The sequence below is a fragment of the Podarcis cretensis genome (genome assembly GCF_951804945.1).
Source record: "Podarcis cretensis genome assembly, chromosome: 13".
In the NCBI taxonomy this organism is placed as follows: domain Eukaryota; kingdom Metazoa; phylum Chordata; class Lepidosauria; order Squamata; family Lacertidae; genus Podarcis; species Podarcis cretensis.
The window spans coordinates 42,560,108-42,584,882 of NC_137182.1; the positions used below are offsets into that span (position 1 = coordinate 42,560,108).

At 40.7% G+C, this 24,775-nt stretch overlaps 1 long non-coding RNA gene across 1 annotated transcript; it reads right to left on the minus strand.

Moving 5' to 3' along the window:
- Nucleotides 1-18,456: 18,456 nt before the first annotated feature.
- LOC307200115 lies at nucleotides 18,457-21,652 on the minus strand. Its single transcript, XR_013832332.1, has 3 exons — nucleotides 21,392-21,652; nucleotides 19,711-19,837; nucleotides 18,457-18,801 (listed from the first exon to the last, which is right to left on the minus strand). It is a non-coding gene; the product is annotated as an uncharacterized lncRNA (long non-coding RNA).
- Between the last annotated feature and the right edge of the window lie 3,123 nt (nucleotides 21,653-24,775).

Below are 24,775 nucleotides of genomic sequence, written 5' to 3' on the forward strand. Positions count from 1 at the left end.
TTTGATGAAAACATGGCATGGAGAGCATGTGCTACAGAGTAAACTGCATTGTAGATACTGTAGCTCTGACCAGACATTCTCATTTCAAATACTATTTCAGAGAGGCTCCCCAAGTCCTCTTCCCCAGTACAAATACCTCCTTCCATCTGATAAAAATTATATTTGGGGAATGAACACCTAAATACATTGGACCAGAACCAATGGATGAGATAAAGCCTAGACCGATTAGGATTTAAAGTCCGAAGGAACTCTTCATACTCCCCCATATCACGAGTGTGTAGTGTGAAGGACAAGGTGCCATTGAATGATTTTAGTGGAAATGCACCTCTATCATATACAGATGAAAAATCCCACTGAGCTGTTACGATCCAAACTCTCTCTATTGGCTTCATTTCCCTTTCTTGTAATATCAGAATCCTTTGCAAACCCACCATAGACCGCGAAACTCCATGGGCAAGAATCACTTCAGTTTTGGTTGATGAGAGAACTGAACTTATTTCTTCCAAAAGCCTTTGAGTTTCAATCGTTTTATCCCATAAATTCTTCACTGCTGGAATAATCTCCTTAAAAGCAGTACAAATATTGCTCTGGTGCATCCGAGGAATGAGAGTCCTCAATAATATTTCTCCAGTGTCGTCATCAGAAACAACAAGGCCAATCCAGGTCCATCCAAAATGCTGAAGGAGCTGAATAATCCCAACATACTGAGGATTTTCACTGGGGATCATCCGATAGACGGAAGGGAACTGTGCTTTGTCACTCAATGCAGGGTCAAAGGAAGCATAACTGAGCTAAGAAAAATGGCAGTGTCTTTTTTAGACTGTACAACCATTTATGACAGCTCCTCAGCTGAAATTACTTTCCCAGTGGGATAGACATTTGAGCTCATTTTATTTTCATTTGTTTTCTCCTATTAGCAATACCTGTATCTGTTTGCCCCTCCCAACACTTAATACAATTCTAAAGTACAGTAGACAATATACCAAACTAAAAAAAAAAAAATTAAAAAACATAAGAGCAAGGAAAATAGAAATATAAAACGAGAAGAATACAGCCTTACTTAAAGTTACTGCCTTCATCAGTCTGGCAGTATTTAGCAGGGGCAGCAGCAATAATACTTATTTACACCCATCTGGATGGGTTTCCCCAGCCATTCTGGGCAGCTTACAGCACATCAAAAAAACATAATGAATGATCTCATTTTATATTTGATCCTGCACCAAAAGATGCTAAGGCTCTAAACCCTACAGTACAGCAATCTGCGCAGGATTACCAACAGGCTAATTAAACATGGACAAAGAGAATTTAAAACTGAGTATTAATGGAGAAAAGGGATGAGATGAAAACTTCTATGACTTGTGTAATATCCTCTAAATTTCCCAATTTTAATTGTAAAATAAAGATTGAAATTTTGGGAAAAGAGGGATTCAGGATTTTGGGGTTTTTAATATCTCCTTTAATTTTCCAAAATGGGCATCTGGACTATGAACCCTGTGAGAGAGTGAGTGCTCTTTCATACAGGGCATTCCCAGTAAATTTGGACAGCATCATGAACCTGACTTGTTTCAAATATTCTGGAAAAACTAATGCAAAAAATTGTTCCAGGTTTGTTTTGGATCCTGATGAGATTGTCCTTGCATACTCATTCGGACAGGTTTATTTAAAGTGTGATCTTCTTCCTGTTCACCCACATAGCTTAATGGTATGACCTTCTGCTCTTGCCCTATCACCCAGGTTGCTATGCACACTTTTCCTCATAAAGTATAGTTATTCCCCGAGTTCGAAAACATTTGTGCAGAGCTAAGAGCAGAGCCCTATAACCAGACCAATTTTGAGGAGGAAGCCCTTTAAGCAGATCAATTTTGAGGAGCAGGAAATACATGAGTAGTAACACAAATGAGTCTTACTGGTTGCACCTACATACATGGAAAGGCAGACACACCTGTGGCATCTTGTAAGTATTCAAGATGTGGGGCATCTGCTTGGAGTTATGAGAGGTGATCCCACCAATGATGGTCATCAGCTTGTATGCCTTGCCACAAATATAGTTAAGAGGGCTTCCCTGTTTCAGGAATAGGAGATACATAGTTCCGCCACAGTCTCCCATTTCATTCTGATAATTGTGACCAAAGATGGGAGACAGTGTCTTGTTGGGTAGTAGGTGGACATTCTGGTTGATCTCATTCATGGCAAACATAAAGGCCAGCACTTGGTGGTAGTAGTTCGGATGGATGCTGCAATGATATTTCAGTGTAGATTTAGGGTCGTTGCATATCCATTGACTTAATATACATAAAGGTAAAGGTAAAGGGACCCCTGACCATTTGGTCCAGTTGCGGATGACTCTGGGTTGTGGCGCTCATCTCGCTATACTGGCCAAGGGAGCCGGTGTACAGCTTCTGGGTCATGTGGCCAGCATGAGTAAGCCGCTCCTAGTGAACCAGAGCAGCACACGGAAACACCGTTTACCTTCCTGCCGGAGCGGTACCTATTTATCTACTTGCACTTTGATGGGCTTTCGAACTGCTAGATTGGCAGGAGCAGGGACGGAGCAATGGGAGCTCACCCCATTGCGGGGATTCGAACTGCCGACCTTATGATTGGTGAGCCCTAGGCTTTGTGGTTTAACCCACGTCGCATCAATATACATACCCTGGCCTTATTGACCATCAAAAACTATTATTGAAATACCTGGCATGAAGTAGCACAGTAGGAAATACCCTTATAACTGTTACTTATTTTCCGCTTATTACATATTATTGTCAACTCATTATATTTCTTTGTCGTCATTTTACAAAGTAAATAACTGTTATTTTCAATAAGGTTAGGATTTATGTTTGTTATGTTTTGTTTGTTTTATGTTTTTGTTTGTCGTTGATATTGTAAAAACTAATAAATTTTTTGCAAAAAATATATATTTCTTTGTCATGTTTCATTTCCCACAGCTCCTGGGTCTTCTAAGTGAAGCCACATGCTTTTTGAGGATTGCAGTTCTCTGAAACTGATGCAATCTTTTCTGTGTTGCTGTTTATGCATCTATCATCCAATTTGTAAGTGAATGGATGAAATCACACATATTTTCTGTCACTTTCTGCCACTACCAAAAGCCTTGGTATCCATTTTAAATTCTTTCCTTTATGCCTCTTATTCTTACCGGAATAGTAAGCCAGTTACTGGACTGGACTGCTTCTGATTACAGGTGAAGACTCCCATGATTGAATAACCTCCTTACAATGAAAACTCATTAATCAGCATATCAAGTAGAAGAATTAGGCTTAAGCTATTTTCCTAACCGATAATATATAATTTCTGATCATTTGGGCCTTTTCCCTTCAGGCTGAACTTATTTGAACTGAAACACAATGAAAGCTATTATTTATTTTCAAGTTAGTGTTAGTAGGAATTTGTCTCCATGAATAACTTCAGTTATTAGGGAATAAGAAATTTAATGGAAAACCCTCTGATGGAATACCCAGGCTGTTGGCTTTTCATGTAGAGAGGCTCAGCTTCAGATATTCTCAGTTATGAAACTAGTATCAAGACAGAGCTGGGAAAATGAACTGAACATAACTCACCTCAAAATACAATAGCTACCACTGTAAACAAATTGGGTGAAAATTGAACAGATAAGTAAAACATCTACCCCCTCATACTTTCTGGAGAAAGGATTGCATGAATGGTTTCCATGCTCCCAAATACATTTAGTATCATTTTTATCAACCGCAACTCCTATTTTCTCCTGGCATTGTGATATCAGGACCAGTCATATCAAAAAACAAGACACAAAATGCTGAATAATTTTTCTATATTCACACTGATCTATTCAACCAGAATTTTAATTCAGTCCTATGGATTCATTTTGTATCATAAAAATGTACTTACTACATATCTAAGTCTGGTGATGGATGGCTCCTATATTCAACCTCATTAAAAAGATGAATTACAAAAGAGACAAATTCAGCAATGACAATATTCTCTGAAATGCCAAGGTTCTTTTGAACCTTTTTCTGCTGATAACATATGTTGTCTAAATTCTGGCTCACAGTCTGAGGCAGCTGCAGCAGGAAAAGGAGCAGCAGCAGAGATGTCCATTTGGTTACCTGCAAACACACCCAGCAAGACCCATTCATTGTGGTAGAACCACAGAACAGGAGTACCTCCTAAACAATCATGAAAACTGCATAAGAGTTAAACAAATGATGCTATTTCAGAGCGCAATATGGATCTAAACACTTCTGTGTGGCAGACCTCTTCCAAACAGCAGTATGCAAACTATTGTTTTGAAACTTGTCTCTATAAATGGAGACGAACCATCACAAGTGGATTCTTTCCGACAGCAGTGGGATCCCAATACAATTATAAGAGGGCAGGGATTATAATTAAACCATAGATAATAAGGTCTTCTTAGATTCTCAACAATCAGCAAAGTTAAGGAAAACTTATTTAGCTGCCTTAAAATCCAATGCCTGCCAATGAAAAGGTCAGGGTTTGAATTTTGGGTGTGATGGACCCCACAGGAGGGCAAGAGCCCTGCTACATTTAGAAAAGTAAAGAAAAAACACTCTGTCATGCTTACTTCAGAATGCTGGAGCTTATAGAAATGGCCCCACTTTGTAAATGCCAAATTTCAAACACATATGATAAAAATGTTATAGGTTGGACCACTTACACTTTGGAACTCCCTGCCAGTTGACATCAGGGAGGCTTGCTAAAAACAGTTTTGTTTTGACAAAATGTTTATCTACCCAGATAACTGTCCGAATTGGGGGGGGGGGGCACCACTTTGTGTTGGTTCCAGTCCTACTTGGATTGTCATTCTCAGAGAGTGATGCTTGAAGAGTGCTCTTCAGCCCAGTGGATCCTTCAGTGTGATGTTCATCAGGATTTAATTTTGCCCCCTACACTGTTTAACGTCTACATAAAACTGCTGAGTGGGGTTATCCAGAATTTTGGAGTATGTTGTCAGCAATATGCTGATAACACTCAGATCTACTTCTCCTTTACATCTGTAGCTGTGGCAATTGATGTGCTGGACCATTGTCTTGCCTTGGAAATGGACTAGATGAGAGCCAAGAAATGGAAGCTCATTTAGTCCATCCAGATAAGTCAGAGGCAGAGTTAGTGGGTGGTTCCCAAGAACAGGTGGATGGAAGGTGTCCCGCTTTCGATGGGGTTACATTCCCTTTGAAGGAGCAAGTACGCAGCTCCTGGACTCCTGGACACTTTACTGTTGCTTGAGGCTTGGGTGGCCTCAGTGGCACAGAGTGGCTTCCATCAGATTCAGCTGGTGGCCCAGCTGCACCCCTTTTTGGACAGGGATAACCTACCATCTGTTGTCAATACTCTGTTGCAGCATTAGATTACTGGAATGTGTTATATGTAGGGCTGCCTCTGAGGATGGTTCAGAAACTTCAGCTGGTGCAGATTTGTGGCAATCAGGTTGCTCACCAGAGCAAGACAGTTTGAGCATGTTACAGCAATCTTAGCCTGACTGCACTGGCTATCAGTTAGTTTCCTGACCTAATTCAAAGTGCTGGTTTTGACCTATAAAGCCTTGAATGGCTCAGGATCGCAATACCTCTTTCCATATGAACCTATCCGGACCCTGAGATCTTCTTCTGAGGCCCTTCTTCATGTGCCTTCTCCCTGGGAGGTCCAGAGGGTGGCAACATGAGAATGGGGCCTTCTCTGAAGTGGCTCCCCATCTGTGGAATGCTCTCCCCAGGGAAGTTCACTGGGCGCCTTCATTAGATGCCAGGCAAAATGTTCCTTTTTAACCAGGCCTTTGGTTGATTTGAAAGACATCCTGTGCCCTTTTAAAATGTTGGTTTTTCTGGGGGGGGGGTTATTGGGTTGTTGTTTGTATTTTGATTTTACATTGTGTGGCTTTATATTTTTCTGTGAACCGCCCTGAGACCTCTGGGTATAGGGCGGTATATAAATTCAACAAAAAATAAAAACAAAAAATAATAAACTATTCATAAAATGTATACATCTGTCTATCTATATGGAAGATTCTCTGCATCTGATCATTGTACAGTTGAATACAGGTGTATGAACAGATGACATGGGAAGAAATGAATTGGAAGTTCTACGAAACCTCTTTCTAAGATAATAGGTCAAAGGATCACAGTGTTGGAAGGAATCCTGAAGATCATCTAATCCAACCCTTTGTAATGCAGAAAAGCCTTATACCAGGCATGTAACCACTGGCTTTGGCTTATATGTGTTGGATTCCAACAACATCTGGAAAAGTAGAACATTGGCTTCTCTAGATTAGATTATTACAAAATAGAAGAAAAAGAAAATACAGGAAATAGGAAATGGCTTACAATAAGAAACATAAGGACTGATCCTTCACCGATTGCACAATGATCTGGGTAGTCTGGGAGTGCATGTCAAACTCTGGGTTGGGGCAGAGGTCGCACACTGCACAGATGCCAATTTGAATAGAGAGAAAGATGACTGAGACTTCTAGTCTCTTTCCTGCCCATTTCCTCATCCTGTTTCCTGGTTTGGTGACCATGAAGGGCCAGAACCACAGTTCAGAGCACTGAGGGATAGCTCAGTTGGTAGAGCATGAGACTCTTAATCTCAGGGTCAAGGGTTTAAGTCCCAAGTTGGGTGAAAGATTCCTGCATTGCAAGGGATTGGACTAGATGACTCATTTGATCCCTTCCAACTCTACAAATCTGTGATTTGCCAGTTAAAACTGGACAGTTGCACAGTATGAACGTGTGATTCCATATCATAGCACTTCCTTTGACGATCAATTTATTCCCTTCATGTTTCTGCAAATACACCTTTCCCACATGGACTCTGTTGATAGACTGCTTGGGGAATGTGACTGGGCTGAAGCTATCATATCCAGTTGCCAACTCTCCATAGTTATAAAATAACCTTTCTTCCCCCAGCAGTTTTGTTAAAGTGGATGCCTTTCAGAAATGAGTGAAACTAGATTGGAGAAGGAATGATCATGAACTGAGGCCAGAATTATTGCAAAATAACAGCAGCAGCAGCAGCAACAATTATCATTCAATTGCTGGGTTTCAGTTTTTTAACAGCCCATTTTTCCCACTTCAAATTTCACATTAAGATGAAAGTCAGTATTATTCAAGAAAGATGTTGCAGTGTCTAAACAGTTGTCATTAGATCCCTGATGGATCACACCAATTGCACAAGTAGTCATGATCCTATTCTCATACTGGTCACACATATACCTACAGGAAACTCACAAGCAAAGTCGTAAGACTTAGCCTACATCAGAACTGTACATACTTGTGAGAGAAGAGTTGGAGTTTAACTATCAATCACTACTACCCATGATGGTCCTGTTCCACCTCCAGTTTTGGTGGAAATATGCCTCTGAATATTAATCAACATGAATCAAAATTAGCAGAGTGTTTTTGTGTTTTGTGCATCCACTTGTATGTATCAATGATGAGGAGTATCAACTCCTGAGGTGGATATGGTTTGTGTTTCTGTCTCCCTGAGGGCCTTGGGACCCCACTACAATTGCAGAAGGACAGGAAGTCTAATTGCATGATGGATAATTACCCAAACTGGAACAACTACAAAATACAATTAATCAGATGTCAAAATTCTGTTTCCTTATTAGTTGATCCCTGGCATTCAATTCTGGTCTAAGTACAATTATATAGAGCTTCGGGAGGAATATGCAACCTAGTAATCCCACACTAGAGGCTAAAATGGAGAAGATCTCCACAGCCACCATATATTTTCCTTTGGTGCTCAAGTAGGTGGGGACAAAGGACACCCAAACACTGCAGAAGACCAGCATGCTGAAGGTGATGAGCTTGGCTTCATTGAAAGTATCAGGCAGCTTCCGGGCAAAGAAAGCCACAGTGAAGCTGATGATGGCCAGAAGCCCCATGTAGCCCAGGACAGTATAAAACATGGTGGCTGATCCTTCATTGCACTGCACAATGATTTGGGTAGTCTGTGAATGCATGTCAAACTCTGGGAAGGGAGGAGAGGTTGCCAACCACAGTACACAGATGCCAGTTTGAATAAGAGTGCAAAGGATGATGACTGACACTGCCAGTCTCTTCCCCACCCATTTCCTCATCCTGTTTCCTGGCTTGGTGGCCATGAAGGCCAGAACCACAGTGAGGGTTTTTGCCAACACACAAGAAACAGCAAGACAGAAGACAATCCCAAACACTGTTTGACGGAGAAGGCAGGTCACCTTCCCAGGCTTTCCAATGAATAGGAAGGAGCAGAGAAAGCAAAGCAACAGGGAAGTGAGGAGGGTGCAGGTGATGTCCCAGTTGTTGGCCTTGACAATGGGAGTCTCCTGGTGTTGAATGAAGATCCACGTTATCAAAAGAGTAATCAGAGAAAGGAAAAGAACAAATGAAGTCAGAATTATTCCCAAGGGTTCTCTGTATGATAGGTAGATTATATGCTTAGGAATGCACTGATCCTGGTTCTTGTTAGGATGCTGATCATCAGAGCACTTGTCACAATGATCTGCATCTGAAAAAAAAATGAGTTTAAAAGTTTAAAATGTGCACCTTCTTAACGTATATAGCATTTATCACTTAATATATTTGCATGAAATATGTCTGTAAACATATTTCTATTGGAGAGATTTTGATTTTTTTTTTTATGGCAACCATAAAGCAGAACTTTGCTGTAAACAGATGGATGATGATGTCCCTGGATGTTTAATCCCCTTGAATACTGATTTAACATGTACCATTAATCAAAATTTGGATGCTTAAAAGGGGATACAACATTGTATAGGTCCATTTAAAATGTAGGTTTATTGCATCACCCACAACAAAAAGACATGCAATTGAAACCCAAAAGGGAAAAAAGCAGTAGCAATATAAAGAAGATCCACATAAATATATCAAAAGTAACTTCCAACAGACACCAAAATTTTAAACAATGTATTTAATTATTATTAATTTTTTAAAAGTCCCAGGTAGCCTTAATAATTTAATATCCTTGGGTGAAAAGTTGAACATAGCACTAGACAAACCTTCCTTGAGAGGTTGTTTCCTTGCCAGCCTGACACTATTTGAAAAGTCCCCCTCTTTGATGATTGCCCACCTTTACAGTGGTACCTTGGGTTATAGACACTTCAGGTTATAGATGCTTCAGGTTACAGACTCCACTAACCCAGAAATAGTACCTCGGGTTAAGAACCTTGCTTCAGGATGAGAACAGAAATCGCACGCTGGCAGTGTGGCGGCAGCAGGAGGCCCCATTAACTAAAGTGGTACCTCAGGTTAAGAACAGTTTCAGGTTAAGGATGGACCTCCAGAACGAATTAAGTTCTTAACCCGAGGTACCACTGTATTAATTTGGCAGAGCAGGGCCTTTGAAGAAGTTCTGTAGGTTCAGGTAGATACATATGAATGGATGTGATCTTTCAAGTAGCCTGTCCCCAAGCCCTTTTGAGAAAGATCCTTTTACTGAAATCTGCATTATAATTCCAAACCCATTCAGTCTCTACTTACCTGTCAGGTTTGAAATCATTCCCTCAGAACACTGGGGACAATCATAGCAACAAATCTGTTCCCCCTGTTTCACGATCCTTTTGTGCCCAGGATGGCAGCTCTCAACACATGTGGATTTAGGTAGGATCTATTAATACCCAGAAATAAAGAGTTTAGGATGTAGATCAGTGATGTGACACCTTTAACCCCCAATCCTAGCTAGGCCTTGCAGGGGTCCTGATTTGGACTGTTCTTCTGGCTGTGCATGTGTGTGGGGTGTGTGTGTGGATTTCATGGTTTGCCTCAGATACCAAAATGTATTGGGCTGGCCATGGATGTACCCCACTCCTATGTGGAGCCAGGATTGGGAAGAACTTGGTTTGGGGGCCATCCATAAAGCAAGAAGATACTGGAAGATACTAGTAATTCCCACCTGCTTAAACCTCTGATTCCACACAACAGCACTTTCATTGACAGTGAATTGTTTCCCTTCAGAAGCCTGTTGGTTAATCCTTCCAACACGGATTCTGTGGATGGACTGATTGGGAAATATGACTGTGTTGATGATATCATATCCGGTTACTAATTTTCCATTTTCATTGAAACATATTTCTTCCCCAGCAGTATTATTGAAGCGGATCTGTTTCAGAAAGTAGTTAAGCTAGATTGGATGAGAAAATAACATACACTCAGGCCAGTGTTGGGAAAGGGTTATTATGGTTCCCCTGGAATTCTCTGTCTTGTCCTTTTGCCACACTAAGATCATACTCAACATGTTCTTACTCACGTATGATGGATGCAGGTTATATATAATAAAATGTTTCCCACCTTGCATATTTGACAGGAAGACGTAATTTGACAGAGTTATGGTTTCATGTGCTGAACTAGAAAATACTGGCAAAAGAGGGTAATTCATGGCTGAAAGTAAATATAAAGCCAATGATTCTTACGAAAGTGCAACGTTTACAAAGCAGAACCACTGCTAGATGGTATCTGGAATGTTAATTCATTTAATTGTGAATATCACTGTGTGGTACAATTGGACTCATCAATCATATTCATCTCATTTTTTTGCAGCGGGGGACCCCTGTACACTACAACCCCTTACACACCCCACTCTTTAGTAAATGCCACATGCACACACATTGCCCAACACTGAACACACCCTAGAGCCAGCCTACCCATGAGACAGGGTGAGGTGCTTGCCTTGAGCAGCAGAAGCGGTGCCTTGTCCACCCCACATTTTCCTGCCCAAGAGATGCAAAAACACAGTGCGTCAAATTTGCTTGTGCATTTTTTTTCAAATTTTGTGTAAACATGAGGGATTAAAAAAGGAAACTACATATTGTTGCACCCACACCCAATCTCTGAGCGGTGTGAGATTCCAGGAGTTCCAAGCGCTTACCAAGGATTCATCTTTCCTTTGGGAATGAGGCACAGTAGAGACTGTGGTGTCTTTATGATATGTGGTTTATTTACACATATATACAACCTGAGGCTATGATGGAGGGGTTCACAGCATTAACAAAAGGGTCTTGTTTCTCCCATAGCTGTGCTGGTTTGCTTTTGAACTGCTAGGTTGGCAGGAGCTGGGACAAAGTAACTGGAGCTCAGCCTGTCATACGAATTTGAACTTCCGACCTGCCGATCGGCAAGCCCAAGAGGCTCCATGGTTTAGACCACAGTGCCACCCGCATTCCAATGCAACATGAATCAGGAATATGACAAACCTTTCCAATCCACTCCCAATTGTCCCAGTCAATTAGGGTGAACACACCCCTGTGAACACACCCCTCCAGTGCTTGAGGCAGGAATACTAGATGAAGTGGGAGAGAGTGCTAATGAAATCATTCTGCTTGTGGGCTTCCCATAGGCAACTGGTTGGCCACTGGGAGAACTGGATGCTAGACTAGATGAGACACAAGAGACATGAGAATCTTACCTGCCATGGGTACACATTCATAAGGTTCAATGCACTTCCATCTCCCATTGCCTTCTGCTTAGATCTTGATGAAAACATGGCATGGAGAGCATGTGCTACAGCATAAACAGCATTGTAGATACTGTAGCTCTGGCCAGACATTCCCATTTCAAACACAGCTCCAGGGAGGCTCCATAGCTTCTCTTCCCCAGTACAGTTTATTGCATTTATTCGATAAATGTTGTAAGAGGGGAATGAGCAGTTGAATGCAGTGGACCAGAACCAATGGATGAAATAAAGCATCATTTGATTAGGATTTAAAGTCTTAAGGAACTGCTCATATTCTGCCACATTAGTAGCATGGAGTGTGAAGGACAATGTGCCATTAAAAGATTTGGGTGTGAACATATCAATAATGGGTACAGATGCAAAATCCCACTGAGCTGTAATGATCCAAACCCTCTCTATTGGTTTCATTTCAACATTTTCTTGTAATGACAGAACCATCCGTAAGACGTCCATAGACCGTGAATTCCCGTGAACAAGAATCACATTGGTTTTGCTTGATGAAAGACTAGATATTATGCTTTCCATTGTCTTCTTTATTTGCATCATAATTCTACTGCTCTCCTTCAATGTTGGAATTATTTCCTTAAGAGCAATACAAATGTTGTTCTGCAGCAGGGAAGGCATGAGAATCCTCAATAACATTTCTCCACTATCGTCATCTGAAACAATAAGACCAATCCAGGTCCATCCAAAATGATGAAGAAGTTGAATAATCCCAACATACTGAGGAATTTCACTAGGGATTATCTGATAGACAAAAGGGAACTGCGTTTTGTCATTCAGGGCAGGGTCAAATGAGCCATAACTGAGCTACGAAGAATGACAATAATATTTTTTTAGACTCAATAGCAATCTCATCCATCCATTTAAATTATTTCTTTCAATAGTCAAGAAAGACAAAAGACTGAGCTCCTATATACAGAACCACGTACAGTTTAAAAAGAATAACTTAGGGGAAGGAAATCTGGTTCTGAAGACTGGAAGAGGGGCAGGAAACTACTTCCTGATCTCTACCTTGAAGGCTTGTCATGATTTGGTTGGAGTGTGATTAGCTTTCATATATTTTTATTTCCATGGTATTGAGTCTCCTGTACATCACTTACAGTGATTAAGCAGTGCACAAATTGTATACAAATTGTAGAAACAAAAATTTGGCTATTTTGTCAAAGCAGCACAGAAGGTTGGGAATAAAAGCAGCATTGAAGAAGGGTGGGAAGTCAGCTTTTAAATGTGTATGAAATCTGAGGTTAATTTGTTTTTAAAATTGTGAAATTCAATAAAAAAAAAACCTGGTAAAAAAATGAAGAGATTATGCTGGCCAAACCGCTCAAACAGTTTCTGCTGTAAAAGTGTAACTTGCTTCCTGTTCATCACATAGATTAATGGTGAGTCCTTCTGGATTTGCCTCCTAATGAAGTAGTACACAACATCCAGGCTGCAAAGGATACATCTTCCTATGCAATGATACGCCTCAGGATCTGTGCAAAGCTATTAGCAGAGTCATTTGGCCACTCCAATTGTGAGCATGCGAAGGATATGAATAGCAAGAAAAAGATATTTTCTCCACTAATCCCCCTAGTAGGTTGCATACAGACAGACACACCTGTGGCATCTTGTAGACATTTAAGATATGGGGCATCTGCCTGGAGTTATGAGAGGTGAGCCCACCTATGATGGCCATTAGATTGTATGTATTGCCACAGATATAGTTCAGGGGACTCCCTTGTCTTTTGAATAGAACATCCATAGTCTCAGAACATGATCCCATTTGATTGCGAGCACTTTGAGCAAAGATGGAAGACATAGTTGTGTTGGGTAAGAGGTTGGCATTCCTGTTGATCTCATTCGTGACAAATGTAAAGACGAGGGCTTGGTGGTAGTGACTCGGCAGTATGCTGCAATGACATTTCAATGTAGACTCAGGAATATCACACGTCCATTGATTTAAAATACATAGAATCAACTAAATTCTCTAGTAGATGCTGTTTTAGAACTACTGGTGTGCAGCAGATATTACCTGCTTAAGACTCATACATCTTCAGCCTTTTAAATATTATCCCCTCATTGTGCTTCTTTTTTAGATTTCATGTGTTTAATTTGAAGACAGTGATTCAGTAGCTGTGTTTGCATGAAATGGAAGTATTCTGCTTTGAGGCAGTGCTCTCTTCTTAAGCATTTTTCCTTCTGTCTAATAATAAATTAGTGAATGGGGAAAGACACACAAACCTTTCTCTGCTTTCTGCCATTATAAAAGGACTGGTAGATCATTTTTAGCTGTCCTTCTTTATAGCTCTTATACTAAGTGGAATAGTAAGGAAGTAGTAGTAGTAGTAGTAGTAGTAGTAGTACTAGTAAAAAGATAATAATAATAATAATAATAATAATAATAATAATAATAATAAGTAATAAACTTCTTATACCCCACCCATCTGGCTGGGTTTCCCCAGCCACGCTAGGTGGCTTCCAACAAAGTATTAAAAATACAATAAAACATTAAAAACTTCCCTAAACAAGGATGCCTTCAGATGTCTTCTAAAAGTCAGGTAGTTGTTCATTTCCTTGACATCTGGTGGGAGGGCATTCTGCAGGGCGGGTGCCACTACCAAGAAGACCCTCTGCCTGGTTCCCTGTAGCCTCACTTCTCACAGTGAGGGAACCACCAGAAGGCCCTCGGAGCTGAACCTCAGTGTCCTGGCTGAACGATGGGGGTGGAGACACTGCCCGATACTACAGATGGGGTCTTGCCTAACTGATGGACCCCACCTACAATGAAAATCCCTCAAATCAAACAGAAGAGTTACTGTGAAACTATCCCATGAAAGTGTCCACTTTTTTTTTTTACACTGTAACATTTCTCATTATCTGTACTTGTTTCTCCAAGCTGAACCTTTTGAATTGAAACTCACTGAAAGCTGTGGATTACTTTTAAGGAAGCTAAGATTAGTAGGAATTTCCCTAATGAAGGAACTTCATTTCAAAGCCCTGTGATGTAGCTTCTGTGCTGTTTAAATGTAGGTGTGGAAGGCTCAGCTTCTGCATCAAGGGAGAAACTTGGTACCAGATGCATATAAAAATTATGCCATTTTCAAGAGACTTTATCTCATGCACAATCGCCATTATTTGCTGAATGGGAAATAGAATTGGAAGCCTTGTGATGTTGCAGCAAGGCTGCTGGATTGTACTGTGGAAAGGTTGGCTTCAAAAGTCATCAGGAATTAAGTCAGAATTGATAAATTGCACTGACTGTTGGGGAATTGCTGTAGCTCCATGGTAGAGCACCTGGTTTGCATGCAGAAGGTCCCACCTTTAATTCCTGGCATCTGCAGGAAGAGCTGGGAATACCCCCTATCTGAAACCTTGGACACCCGCTGCCAATCAGTGTTGGTAATCAGCAACTAGATTTGCTGATAACCTCACTAGGTACAGTATATAAGGCATCATATTATGTCATTCATATTACCATAACTTAGTTTGCAATACAATTATTCTGAAAGCAAAACAGTATAAAAATCGAGCAAATAACGAAAACCTATACACATCATACATTTTGCAGAATGGGGAAAAATGTATGAATGGTTTCAATATTCCCAATCGCGATTTTCATTCATAGAGGACAGAACTTCAAGGACTTAAATTCATTGGTCTTGTTGTAATTTCTACTTCTTAAAATTTTGCTGCGGGCATAGTAGTACATATTTCAAAGCCTCAAACAATGAATAACTTTGTTATATTCACACTAAGCTACTGAACTGTTAATTTAATTCAGTCAGTGGACTTGTTTGCTAGAATGGTTTACTTACTAGGCTCTCATATCTGGATCTGGAGTTGTCTCATATGTGATCTCATTAAACTCGTGAATAAAGAAAGAGACAAATTCACCGACGGAAATGTCCTCTGGAATGCCATAGTCATCACGAACCTTTGTCTGCTGACCCAATCCATTGTTGGCATTCTTGCTGACAATTTGAGGCAGCTGCAGCAGCAAGAGGAGCACCAGCAATGACATCCACCTGGCTACCATTAAATCTTGCCCGCAGCTGGGCACATACATTGTGACAGATACACAGAACAGGAGGAGCTCCAAGACCCCCCCCCCTGATAATGGTACAAGGGGTTTAAACCAACCTTCAACAAGGCATTTAACAAGGTTTTGCTATGCCCTCACCTCCTGCCCCAGACCAAGGCTGAATGGATTTATTTAAAAATATTCCTAGGAGTCCTGATGGCATTGCAGTGAAAAAAGAATGAACTGCTGCCAAGCAGATCTGGCAACGAGGCTAAATTTGAGGGAAAATCTTGTGTTTCTAATTGTGTGCCGAGGAAGAACTCCAGAGTGGAATTCTAATGGGGGGAGTTCGTATATGCATTCTGTGATTTATTTATGGCTGCAGCTCGTAAGCTAGTCAGTAAAACATGGAAGAAATGGAATGTGACCTTGTATCATCCAGATAAACACTGCAAAGAACAGAATAATGGAAGATGGTAATGAACTCTCCCCAGCACACTAGGTCTGGAACAGCAATGCGTGTGAAAGACTACACACATGAAATGGATTACTTATTTCTAAGATGTAACGGAGGTGGGAAAAGCAGCCTGCTGGAAGAATGGCTTAATGGCAAGTGAAGGATGTCAACTGGACTTTAAATAAGAAATGATGCAGCTATGCGAGGAAATGGTGATGATGATATGTTCGGAACCGGAACAGGAAACCTGATTTTAAGAAACTGTCTTAAATTAATTTAATCTGGTTTGATTTGTAGTATTTTGGAAAATTAATAAAAAAAATAATTTGAAGGGGAAAACCCCCACCAACTTTCTAGTGTCACTGATTCCAATCAAAGTTAGGTTTGATAGACCCATTTAAAAAAGCTTTGTATAAAAAATGGTTTGAAAAATTATCTTTATACATGGAGAGCAGCATGACAGGAACTCCTGGGGTAGATTGATCCGTGTGTTTTTCTTTTTCTTATAGCAATGGGATCCCAACTCAATTACATGAGGATAGTGGTTTTGATAATTGCAGGGTAGATAATTTCCTTCTCTAAGATACTCAACTCTCAACAAAGTCACCAAAAACTTCTTGATCAACTTCATATCCAGTGCCTGCTAATGAAAAAGCCACTGCACAAATTCAAGGCATGTTGGGTATTATAGGAACATGAGAACTTGGGGCCAACAACACATCTGGAATATTAAAAAAACCTGTTGCTTAATGACCACATATGCATCCCACTCACAACCCAGATAACATCACAGTGCAAACTTTTTTTTGCCAACTGATTTTAATTGTTTTTCAAAAAAATTTAAACAAATTAACATGAAATTCATTCAAATTTGAAAGTTGACTTCCTGCCCCTGCTACCTTAATGTTTCACTTCCCATCCTTATTTGATGCCCAATATTACATACATTTCAAAAAACTTAACATATTTTACAATTTGGCCTTAATTTTTCTATTTTCCTCTTCTTCATTTTCCATTGGCTGCTCTTCCTGCTAAACTATTACATAAGCATAGCATATTCCCAAATATCAAGAAGAGTTACTCGTCACTTTGTGAGCCCACATAAATCTTTAGTTATAAATCAATAATACATACAGTGGTACCCCGGGTTACATATGCTTCAGGTTACAGACGCTTCAGGTTACAGATTCCGCTAACCCAGAAATATTACCTCAGGTTAAGAACTTTGCTTCAGGATGAGAACAGAAATTGTGCGGCGGCAGCAGTGGGAGGCTCCATTAGCTAAAGTGGTGCTTCAGGTTAAGAACACTTTCAGGTTAAGAACGGACCTCGGGAATGAATTAAGTACTTAACTCTAGGTACCACTGTACATACAACCCATTTCTCCCACTGTTTTTCATGGGAAAATATCTGACTGGTTCTAATACACACAAACTCCTCTCCAGTACCAGCAATCTATTCCTGCCCAAAGGCTTTAAGTTTACAGTGGTGCCTCGCAAGACGAAATTAATCTGTTCCGTGAGGCTCTTCGTATAGCGGTTTTTTCGTCTTGCGAAGCAAGCCCATTGACAGCTTAGCGGATTAGCACTATTAGCGGTTTAGCGGCTTTTAGCAATCAGCTGTTAAGCGGCTTATCAGCGGATCAGCTGATAAGCGGCTTAGTGGCTTAGGAAAAGGAGGACAAAAGGGAAAAAACCCCGTAGGAACTCGCAAAACATTTTCGTCTTGCAAAGCAAGCCCATAGGGAAATTCGTTTTGCGAAGCGCCTCCAAAACGGAAAACCCTTTCGTCTAGCGGGTTTTCCGTCTTGCGAGGCGTTCGTCTTGCGGGGCACCACTGTATATGTTCTCTGTCCTATCCATATGCCCATTATTTTCTCTTCCTGCCTAATGTTTCTTGCAAGTACTTCCAGTACCAGATTGAATAGTAGTGGAGATAAGCGGCATCCTTCTCTTGAAGCTTTTAAAAATTCAGATATGAATCTTTTTCCTTACAAGCTGATCTCTACTGTTCAGTTCAGGCCTCAGGACAATAATGTACAATTTGGGGAAGAAGATGCAGCCCAGCAAACCCACACTAGATGCTAAAATGGAGAAGATCTCCATGGCCACCATGTATTTTCCTTTGGTGCTCAAGTAGGTGGGGACAAAGGACACCCAAACACTGCAGAAAACCAACATACTGAAGGTGATGAGCTTGGCTTCATTGAAAGTATCAGGCAGCTTCCGGGCAAAGAAAGCCACAGTGAAGCTGATGATGGCCAGAAGCCCCATGTAGCCCAGGACAGTATAAAACATGGCGGCTGATCCTTCATTGCACTGCACAATGATTTGGGTAGTCTGTGAATGCATGTCAAACTCTGGGAAGGGAGGAGAGGTTGCCAACCAAAGTGCACAGATGCCAAGTTGAATAAGAGTGCAAAGAATGATGACTGACACTGCCAGCCTCCTCCCCATCCATTTCCTCATCCTGTTTCCTGGCTTGGTGGCCATGAAGGCCAGAACCACAGTGAGGGTTTTCGCTAACACGCAAGAAACAGCAAGACAGAAGACAATCCCAAACACTGTTTGACGGAGAAGGCAGGTCACCTTCCCAGGCTTTCCAATGAATAGGAAGGAGCAGAGAAAGCAAAGCAACAGGGAAGTGAGGAGGGTGCAGGTGATGTTCCAGTTGTTGGCCTTGACGATGGGAGTCTCCTGGTTTTGAATGAAGATCCACATTACCACTAGTGTGATCAGAAAAAGGAACAGAGCTAATGAAGCCAGAATTATTCCCAAGGATTCTCCATAAGCTAAATAGACAATATGCTTAGGAATGCAGTGGTCGTGGTTCTTGTTTGGATGCTGGTCTTCAGGGCAGTTGTTGCAGTGGTCTGCATCTGAAAGTTATAAGTCTCAAGAATGTAAAAGTGGAAATGAATCCCCTTAAAACTAGAGGGCATCAACTGCTTAATACACTTTGGGTCTATTTCTCCAGAAAAAGAGGAATGGAATGCTCCATTCCATTACAGAAGGACTGGCATGATAATCCTAATTTAGATTTTTTTGGGGTATAATACAGGGATGATAGTGGCACTGAATTATTCAATTTATTTGGTGTTATAAGGAACAGCACACATTCTGCCCAGAATATTATTTGGCACATTGTATCATTCATGCAAAATAGGAAATTAATTGAGGTTATAAAATTTAATCCTAATTGTTTTAATCCTCATTGTCTTTAGTGTGCTGGCATCTACTCTTTGGAATCCCCTCCTATCACTCAGGACTCATCCCTGTTGAATTTCTTCCTGTTCCAGTAATCCTTTTCAATCAGGATTTTATCCAAGTCTGATTCTGAATTGATTATTTTTGAAAGCTCATTTATTTATTTTAATAAATAAATAAAATATGTAAATAAATGCCTTCACTTGGTTATTGACCAGAGAAGCCTTTCTCCACCTGTGGGTCCCCAGATGTTGCTGAACTACAACACCCATCACCCCTAGCTAGCAAGGCCAGAGCTCAAGGATGATGGAAGTTGTAGTCCAACAACATATGGGGACCCACAGGTTGAGAACCACTGGACTAGAGAGAGAGAAATCTATAGCACAGATCACTGTCCAAATAGCTCAATGTGTGCATAGACTCTATGAAACATCTGAAGTGGTATGAAAGTATCTGTAGCCACATCAAATAGTGTAATGGTGTGAGCAGAAAGTGATGAACATGCATGTGTAAATCAGCCCTTTGAGCCCATTTAATATTACTGGACTCTGGGCTCATGGAACTATGAAATCTCCACTTACCCATCAGTTTTGAAACTGTTCCTTCAGAGCACTGAGAACAATCGTGGCAACAAATCTGTTTCCCCTGACGCAAAATCCTACTGTGTCCAGGACGGCAACTCTCAACACACGTGGATTGTGGTAGGTTCTATTAATATCCAGAAAGAATGGATTTACCTTGTAGACCAATGATGAGCTGACTTTAAAATGGCAGGTTTCTTAATTTGACCTGTCCCATGTCATGAGACAAAGGTTCTTAAGAGCAGAAGCAGTAAGGGAAGGCTTACAAGGCCAAACAAACAGATGCAAATAAACTACTTTCTCTTTTAGCTTTCATATTGAATTTTATCCCTTTTTGCACAGTCACACAGTCACAGCTAATCTGGACTCATTTCTTAGAATTCTTCATCCCTCAGATGTTCCATCACATTCCTTGTCTTATTGCTTTCTCTATCTCAAATGCTTCCTTCATCTCCATTTCCATGTCAGCTTCAAACCTCATATGAAACATACAATGCTGTCAGACCCTTGGACAGCTTTGTTTAGTATCGCAACTCTGATGGGCTTCAGCTCAAAATGGTTGCAGTCAGAGCTCCCCGCCCCCAATCTCTGCAGATGTGAAGCAGACGAAGCATCATTTTGGGGGAAGCAGTATTGTGGGCTAAATTTCAACCCTTAGCAAACCAAATTTGGCCAATGGGCAGAAGATTCTTGCAGACCAATTGGGCACCAGGGGAAAGCTACATTTGGCCAGCATGGCAGATATTTCCCCCACCTGCTATAATTGTATAATTTAATATCCTATGCACCAGTCATATTTTCTATTCAATCAGTTGTCTTTAATTTTATTAGGATTAGTTAGGATTTCTGCATGTTTTTGAACCAGGACCAGCCACAATTTGGCCTTAGGACTATCATCAAACTTAAAGCACAGGAAAATGATCGTCCTCCCCACTTGGCTAAAATTTGATTACATTCAATCACATTTCTATTGATGATGGGGATTTTCCCTCCAGAAGGCAGTGGGCCTAACCTTCCCACATGGACTCTATTGGTGGACTTATTGGATAACATGACTGTACTGGTAACATCTAGCTCAGGCATCCCCAAACTCGGCCCTCCAGATGTTTTGGGATTACAACTCCCACCATCCCAAGCTAACAGGACTGTGGTCAGGGATGATGGTAGTTGTAGTCCCAAAATATCTGGAGTGCCGAGTTTGGGGATGCCTGATCTAGCCAATTGCTAGATTGCCTGGCTTGCTATCAGAGGACATACCCCTTGTAGATTTGCTGTAAGTGTGTTTGTGTCTATGAATGAGAGTTCTCTACCTTTGTTTTCTCAGCTGTATTCAATAAACATTGCATTTTGAATTCTCCCCATATAAGGTTATCACATAATTATTTCAGGTTGTGCAGAGATTGAGTACATTCTCAACAATAGCAGCCTTATGGTCTAGCTAGCCACTTATCAGCAGAAGTAACAGCATCCTTCAGCCTTGCTTATTTTTCTATATCACTCAGACCATCTCTGGTTCAAAGAGGTTCCAAGCAGGTTTTTAAAAAGGATTTCTGATGCTTATTCTTAAAATATCTGCACAGTATGACCTTTAAACCATTCCTTGGTGGAATCGAAACAGCCAGATTTGGTCCTGGACCCATAAAGAGATCAGTAGGCTCTGGAAAAAAATAGTAATTTTCACCTGGTTAAACTTGTGGTTCCACACAACAGCACTTCCATTGATGGTGAATTTCTTCCCTTCAGGAGCCTGTGGGTCCACCCTTCCAACACAGACTCTATGGATGGACAGATTGGAAAAGGTGACAGTGTTGACAATATCATATCCAGTTGCCAAGTCTCCATTTTCATCAAAAAATATTTCTTCTCCAGCACTATTGTTGAAGTGGATGAGCTTCAGAAAGGAGTGAAGCTTGATTGGAGAAGGAAATACATGAATTGAGGCTTTGCTCTCTTTCTTTCAAGCATTCCAACACTCTATTCTCTTTCTTTCAAGCATTCCAACACTCTATTCAACTTAGCAATGTTCACAGTGGAGTGGATTTGAAAGCACCATCATCTTGCTTCACATAAAATGGAGTCTCTCTTTCACTTGATACCTCCCATGTGACCAATGTTAGCCAATCACATAAGAACTACTGGAGAACTCTCCAGAATTCATTTACCAACCAATCCACTTTAAACACACAGCAATGCATATTAGGGATGCGGGTTAGGGATGTTCATAAAAAACATTTTTTTAAAAAAACTGCCTGCTCCAAAGGTCTTATCAGTACACTAGGGATTATAGAGCTCTATCTGAAATTTCATGCATATCAGTTAATATACTGAACCTGCTCCATTGGATTGAAATTTCAGCCTTCACAACATAGGAAAACAGCCAAGTATGCAGCTATTTTTTGTGGAGGAGGGTCGAGATATTAACTGATATGCATGAAATTTCAAAACTTTAAGCAACTTTTGCTTAAAGTTGCATTCAGTTAACTTAGCCAATCAATCAATCAATCAATCAATCAAAAAGCAAATAACATATTTTTAAAAACAAATCTAAAGAGTTACTTTTTGCTACCACCCATCACCCAGAAGTGACTGGCAATGATAGGACTGGCAAATCTCCCATTGACCGAGCCTGGAAAAGTGAAGGCTATGGTGTAGATATCTCATATCTTGATGTCAGAAAATGTGACTGATTCAGGTGTTTAAGTTAAAAGTGGACATGCTTCCTTCCCCTACCTCCAACCTTCCAAATGTTTTCAATTACAATTTTCACAGTTTCTTATCATTTGTCATAAGGGCTTGTGGTGATCAAAGTTGTAGTCCAAACACCACCAGGTTAGAGAAATTGCTGTAGAAAAATTCAAAATTTTCAAAGAAACAGCTCATCATAAACCAAGGATTGAGAGAGAAAAGAAGTCTGACTCCAATCAGTTTCAAAAATCTACTACAACAAAGGACATTAATCTGGACACTGAAATGCATTTGAGTACAGCGGTACCTTGGGTTACATACGCTTCAGGTTACATACGCTTCAGGTTACATATGCTTCAGGTTACAGACTCCGCTAACCCAGAAATAGTACCTCGGGTTAAGAACTTTGCTTCAGGATGAGAACAGAAATCGTGCAGCGGCGGCGCAGCAGCAGTAGGAGGCCCCATTAGCTAAAGTGGTGCTTCAGGTTAAGAACAGTTTCAGGTTAAGAACGGACCTCCGGAATGAATTAAGTACTTAACCCGAGGTACAACTGTACACACATTACAGTTGTGACAGAAAGGAGACTCTTACCTGCCATGGATGGATGTTAAGATTCCGTCTGGCAGCTTTTCCCATAAGCTTCTGCTTTAATCTCGATGAAAGCATTGCATGGAGAGCATGTGCTATAACATACACAGCATTGTAGATACTGTAAGCTTGGCCAGACATTCCCATTTCAAACAAAATCTGTGGAAGGCTCCTCAACTTCTCTTGCCCAGTACAGATTCTTGAGGTTTTTGCATAAATGTTATAGGTGGGGAATGAGCACAAAAATGCACTCGACCAGAAATGATGAATATCATAAAGTACAGTCTTAGTAGGATTTAAAATCTCAAGGAACTCTTTATATCCTGCAACATCATTAGCGTGGAGTGAGAAGGACAAGGTTCCATTGAAAGATTTTGGTGTGAAGGCCCGACTATCCAACACAGATGCAAAATCCCACAGAGCTGTTATGACCCAAACCCTCTCCATTGGTTTAGGTCCATTTTCATCGACACGCAGAACCATTCGTAAGACCTCCATAGACTGCGAATTCCCATGAACAAGAATCACATTGGTTTTGGATGATAAAAGAATAGATCTTACTTTATTAATTAAATTCGTAGATGTTACTCTGTGGATGCCTTCCAGTGTTGGAATAACTTCCTTAAAAGCAATACAAATATTTTTCTGGAGTAACCAAGGAATGAGAGTCCTCAATAACTTTTCTCCACTGTCGTCATCTGAAACAATGAGCCCAATCCAGGTCCATCCAAAATGTTGAAGCAGCTGAACAATCCCAGCATACTGAGGACTTTCATTTGGGATCATCCGATAGACAGAAGGGAACTGTGTTTTATCACTCAAGGCAAGCTCAAAGGAGCCATAACTAAGCTAAAAACAAGGACAATAACCTTTTAAGAAACCAAAACAATCTCTTATGTTTGCTCAATTTCCATAACTTCTACAAATGTATGGTAGGATAGAAGGTTGTGCTAATATTGCTTTTGATCCTTTAATACAGCAGCGACTGTAAATTCTCCAGTACAACAATCTAGAGAAGATTACCAACGGGCTAAGTAGTAACAAGGGATGTGGGTGGCGCTGTGGTGTAAACCACTGAGCCTTAGGCTTGTCAATTGGAAGGTTGGAGGTTTGAATCCCCATGTCGGGGTGAGTTCCCATTGTTCGGTCCCAGCTCCTGCCAACCTAGCACTTCGAAAGCATGTCAAAGTACAAGTAGATAAATAGGTACCACTCTTGCAGGAAGGTAAATGGCATTTCTGTGCACTGCTCTGGTTTCGGCAAAAGCGGCTTAGTCATGCTGGCCACATGTCTGCGGACAAACTTTGGCTCCCTTGGCCTGTAAAGCGAATTGTGCACCACAATCCCAGAGTCATTTGCGACTGGACTTAACTGTCCAGGGTCCCTTTACCTTTTACCATGTAGTAATAACAAGCAAGCAAGCAAACAAACAACTGCAAAAACATGAATCAGATCCAGGATCACTTTGAAAAAAGCAAAGGAAATTTTTGAGGAGGGGAGAGTTTGGAGCCAAAAATTAATGAAGAAAAAAAGGACAGGTTTCGCCCTTTTTATGGCACATATTAAACCTTTTTTTTCAAAACTCCAAACTTGGTTCTGTTTTCTGACTCAGGTAAGAAGTCAAACATGAGTGCATGTGATATGAACAGGGCTTTTTTTTTCAGCTGGAACTTATCAGAAATCAGTTCCAGCACCTCTCAAGTGGGCGCCATTGCCATTATAAGAGAACAAGGGAGGCGTATATGGTGAGTTTTGGCACCTTTTTTTCTAGAAAAAGAGCACTGGATAT